The sequence below is a fragment of the Phyllopteryx taeniolatus genome, chromosome 3 (genome assembly GCF_024500385.1).
Source record: "Phyllopteryx taeniolatus isolate TA_2022b chromosome 3, UOR_Ptae_1.2, whole genome shotgun sequence".
Classification (NCBI taxonomy): Eukaryota; Metazoa; Chordata; class Actinopteri; order Syngnathiformes; family Syngnathidae; genus Phyllopteryx; species Phyllopteryx taeniolatus.
In genome coordinates, this window is record NC_084504.1 from 1586138 (window position 1) to 1592137 (window position 6000).

Sequence of the window (6000 nt, forward strand, 5' to 3'; positions counted from 1 at the left end):
TGCCCCATCCTCACTATACACAGTGTTGATAGTGCACTGCTTCCCCCTCCTGAGATGCCGAATGGTGGACCAGAATTTCCTCAAAGCCGTCCGGAAGTTTCTCCATGGCCTCACCGAACTCCTCCCATGTCCGAGTATTTGCCTCAGCGACCACCAAAGCTGCATTCCGCTTGGCCAGCCGGTACCTATCAGCTGCTTCAGGAGTCCCACAGGCCAAAAAGGCCCGATAGCACTCCTTCCTCAGCTTGACGGAATCCCTAACCGCTGGTGTCCACCAACGGGTTCGGGGATTGCCGCCACGACAAGCACCGACTACCTTACGGCCACAGTTCCGGTCAGCTGCCTCGGCAATGGCGGTACAGAACATGGTCCACTCGGACTCAATATCCCCCGCCTCCCTCGAGACATGGGTGAAGTTCTGCCAGAGGTGGGAGTTGAAACTCCTTCTGACAGGGGATTCTGCCAGACATTCCCAACAGACCCTCACAATACGTTTGGGCCTGCCAGGTCGGACCGGCATCTTCCTCCACCATTGCAGCCTATGCACCACCAGTTGGTGATCCGTTGACAGCTCCACCCCTCTCTTCACCCGAGTGTCCAAGACATGTGGCCGCAAGTCCGATGACACGACCACACAGTTGATCATCGAATTGCGACCTAGGGTGTCCTGGTAGCAAGTGCATGTGTGGACACCCTTGTGCTTGAACATGGTGTTCGTTATGGACAATCCGTGATGAGCACAGAAGTCCAATAACAGAACACCGCTCGGGTACTGATCGGGGGGGGGGGGGGGCATTCATCCCAATCACGCTCTTCCAGGTCTCACTGTCATTGCCCACGTGAGCATGGAATTCCACCAGCAAAACGATGGTATATATATGTATATATATATATATATATATATATATAAAAGTATATATATATATATATATGTATATATATATATATATATATATATATATGTATATATATATATATATATATATATATATATATATGTATATATATATATATATATATATATATATATATGTATATATATATATGTATGTATATATATATATATATATATATATATATATATATGTATATATATATATATATATATATATATATATGTATATATATATATGTATGTATATATATATATATATATATATATATATATGTATATATATATGTATATATATATATATATATGTATATATATATATATATATATATATGTATATATATGTATATATATATATATATATGTGTATATATATATATATATATATATATATATATATATATATATATATATATATATATATATATATATAGTGTTGGTGGCTGACTGGTTAGCACATCTGCCTCACAGTTCTGAGGACCCGGTTTCAAATCCGGCCTCTCCTGTGTGGAGTTTGCATGTTCTCCCTGTGCCTGCGTGGGTTTTCTCCGGGTACTCCGGTTTCCTCCCACATCCCAAAAACATGCATGGTAGGTTGAGTAAAGTCTGTAAATTACCCGTAGTTGTGAGTGTGAATGGTTGTTTATATGTGCCTTGTGATTGGCTGGCGCCCATTTCAGGGTGTACCCCGCCTCTCGCCCGAAGATAGTTGGGATAGGCTTCAGTCCACCCGCGACCCCTAGTGACCCTTCTTGTCATTATCATTAGTTAGGAAGGCAGTCCACAAGAATAACATGCGAGTGAAAGAAAATATTACCCAATAACAGGCATAACTTTGAATAATCGCTTCGATAATTCCCTAAAGTATATACTTTACTTGCAGCTCAATTTCAGTCCATGTTTGCATGTTGTCACCATGCTTGCATGGGTTTTCTTTGAGTACTCAGTCTTCCTTCAACTTCATTTTAGCTTCATAAAGACTCTTAAGTTGTCCATAGTTGTGACTGTGAGTGTTAATGGTTGTTTATATGTGCTCTGTGATTGAGTGGCGCCCAGTCCAGGGTGTACCCTGCTCTCGCCCAAAGTCAGCTGGGATAGGGTACAGCTCACCTGCAACCCTAATGAGGACAAGTAGAAAAGAAAATGGATGCCTGATCCTTTCAGAATCAGAATCAGAATCCTCTTTATTAGCCAAGTATGTCCAAAAAACACACAAGGAATTTGTCTCCGGTAGTTGGAGCCACTCTAGTACGACAACAGACAGTCGATTGACAGAGAACACTTTTGAGACCTAAAGACATTGACAAAAAAAGTCACTGGGCAATAAAGGGTGGTAGTTATCGGGTAATGCCGGTACAATTTTTTTTGTGTGCAAAAAGATGCAGAGTCCTCTAGCACTTGACTAATACAGCAATAGTCCGGTGAAATGACCATTGTGCAAAGGGGCGCAGAGACTTCAGGGAATGTATGCAGTTTAAAGTGACAAGTAGCGGGATAATCTGGGACAATGTTGTTTGTGCAAATGTTGCAGATACTTCTCAATCAGTGTGCAAATGAGGCAGATGCTACTCTGGCATGAGTGGCCAGTATTGATCAACAACAGATATGCAAATAGTGCAGCGTGGCCAGACTACTACAGTGAGTGCACGAGTCGTATATTGATTAGGCCGATGACAGTGGTGTCATCTGCAAACTTCAGGGGTTTGACAGCCGGGTGCGTTGAGGTGCAGTCTTTCACTTAAAGAAAGAAGAGCAGCGGAAAGAGGACACAACCTTGGGGCGCCCAGGTGCTGATGGTGCGTGTGGATTAGGTGGCCTCCCCCAGCCTCACCTGCTGTGTCCTGCCCGACAGGAAGCTATAAATCCACTGGCAGGTGGCAGGCGAGACGCTGAATTGGAGAAGCTTGGAGGAACGGCGTTCAGGGATGATGGTGTTGAATGCTGAGCTGAAGTCCACGAACAGGATCCTCGCGTAGGTCCCTGCACTGTCGAGGTGTTCAAGGATGAACTGCAGCCCCATGTTGACTGCATCATCCACAGACCTGTTCGCTCGGTAGGCAAACTGCAGGGGGTCCAGCAGGGGACCTGTGACACTCTTGAGGTGGTCCAGCACGAGACAATCAAAGAACTTCATGACCACAGATGTCAAGGCGACAGGCCTGTCGTCATTTAGACCCGAGATTGTAGGTTTATTGGGGACTGGAATGATGGTGGAGCGTTTGAAACAGGATGGTACTTCGCACAGTTCCAGAGATCTATTGAAGATCTGTGTGAAGATTGGAGCGAGCTGGCAGACTTTGAGGCAGGATGGGGACACATGGTCTGGGCCTGCCGCTTTGTTAATCTTTTGTTGTTTGAAGATGCGTCTCACATCCTGTTCGTGGATTTTACTTTCATCAAGCATTGTGTGATTTAATAATCGATTATTAATAAATTCTGAATCGTACATCTAATCAACCATGGTAGCAGATGGGGGGGGGCATGTCCCCTTCAGATTCATAATGACCCCAATCTGTCCGCCCCCCAACACACACACTTGCCACGAAAAAAAAAAAAAATGGTAAAAGAGGGCTAATTTTCTATATTGGGGTGGGCATTGAGCCTGTGTAACCCACAGTTAGTTTATTGTTTTAATGTGACGTTTTCCTCTCGGTGTTGTTTTTTCCCCCCTATATCTTGTGAATGCACCACAGTGGCGTGCAGTGAGCACTAAAAATGTTTTTTGTAAGTGGGAAAGTGATTTGGTCAAGTCCCATGATGCTTTAACTCAAGGAGAGTGGTATATTTTCAAGGAATATCTTGCTGTGTCCTGTTCCTGTTTTTTCGAACGATCTATGAGCAAATAGTGTGAAGCAGTGAGGATATGATATTTTTGTGGACAATGGTCATAACGTGCGAATAAGAAAAAAAGTAAGCACACGTGTGTTCACAGCACGGGCACTACACCTGAGTTAAACTAACATGCTCATCGTGATGCTGTACACCCTGTACGAGGTCAATCTACACATTTTTTGTTGTTTCTGTTTCATATATGAGATTTTATAAGATATTTATTATTTGCATAAGCTTGGTCCCTGTCCCTCCGAGTTCTAAAATACCATCTGCGCCCCTGTAATCGACCATTCATATTGAAAAGTAATATCTTATACAGTAAACGTGTAACCATTTGACGTCTGATCTGAGTCTTCCATAACAACCCTCTCACTCTAAGGAAGTAGCTTACACACACAAGTTGAAAAGAATGTTCATGTTTCCTGTCATTGACAAAAAAAGTGGACTCTGAGCAGCAAGGTTGAAGAAAGGCAGATGGATGAAAACCAAACCCCTCCTGCTCCTCCCCACCAACCCACAGTCAAACAATTGCGATCGCCATACCTCTTTGTTCAGGCCTCCCATCAGCCTCTCGGTTGGCGGTGTGGTCAGAAAGAGGAGGAAATTGCTCTGAATTTGCGGGTAATTGAAAACACCTATACCCCCCATCTCTTCTTGCTTTAAAAATCTTCACACCCTATTCTCCTCCCAAGCACCCACCTTCTATGCCAATGCACTCCTAATGGCACCCCTTCCCCATCGTGTCCTCCATCTCCCACAGGTCTCAATTGATGCAAACAATTGCGCACCCATTTACTGTCTATAGGAGAGCTGACCCACTTGTGTGATTTTGGTTGCCCGTCTCTTCTGTTCCACCTTCTCCCAATTGCAGGTATTGATGCCTCACCATTGTTTCCTTCTGCCCGGGGGGTGGAGTGGTTTGTGGGAAAATTGGGGGACCCCCCAAGGTGTTTGACGGTGTTTATCGATTCACACCAGACTTGAATTTACCCACTGCTTCAAGCTTTTGAGATAGAGGCAATATCTGCAGAGGCTGCTTGTATTAAGCGCAATCATCATAGCAATGTTTAATGATATTTTAGTTAGAAGTGGTCTAAAATAGTAGCTCTGTAAAGAACTTCCTGTCATATATACATATAAACGTGTAAAGAATTAATAATGCCATGTGCTATGTACAGTATGAAAACCATGCTTTTTCCTCATAAAATGGACTAACATTATTTAATCTAAACATGCATGTGTGTGTTAGCTGTCAGAGGGTGTGGTAAGAAGACAAGATGGAAGAGAAGGAGTTACGGGTTGGCAACTGTTTTTTTAAATCCTAATGTGTCAGTTCAATTGTGGCCATATTTTCTGTACTACCATGAAAAACACTGGGAAATGCCATTTTATTCTATGTATGAAAGAGGAAAGGTTGGGCAAAGTTACACTACACAAGGTATACTGATTAGCATGGACGCTGTGGGGCACTTACACTTCATGACATAATTTGTGTTTATAGCATACAATTTACAACTAGCAAGAACAGTGACCACAGGCATAGCGTTGGATAATAGGTCAGATGCTATCTGCTCATATTTAAAGACAAAGCATGTCATGATTAAGACAAAAACATTCTGAATTTGATCAATTTTGCTGTCCTTCTGGTGAGCTGAAGCTCATACAGTAGCTTGTTATGTACTATCTGCAGTAATTACAAATGTTTACAAAGTCCATTTCCATTTTAAGTTGTGAAAAGGTTTCCCAATTAAGGGCAGTATCATTGATAGAAAAATAATGACTCAGTTATTGTTATCCACATACTTCGGTTCATTATCATGGTATGCATTGTATGGAATCAACATCCTGGATGGTCTGACAAAGTCGCATTTGGAAGCACAAAAACCCAGGTGCTGAACTGTTTGTATTTGCGCTTAAGACATCAGCATACAGAGCAATTAGCAAATTGTTATGTGAAAGACTGGCCTGCCTGCAGTCCAGACCTGTCTCTCATTGAAAATGTGTGGCGCATTATGAAGCTTAAAATACGACAACGGAGACCCCGGACTGTTGAACAGCTGAAGCTGTACATCAAGCAAGAATGGGAAAGAATTCCACCTACAAAGCTTCAACAATTAGTGTCCTCAGTTCCCAAACGTTTATTGAATGTTGTTAAACGAAAAGGTGATGTAACACAGTGGTAAACATTACCCTGTCCCAGATTTTTTGGAATGTGATGCAGCCATAAAATTCCAAGTTAATGATTATTTGCTAAAAACAATAAAGTTTATCAGTTT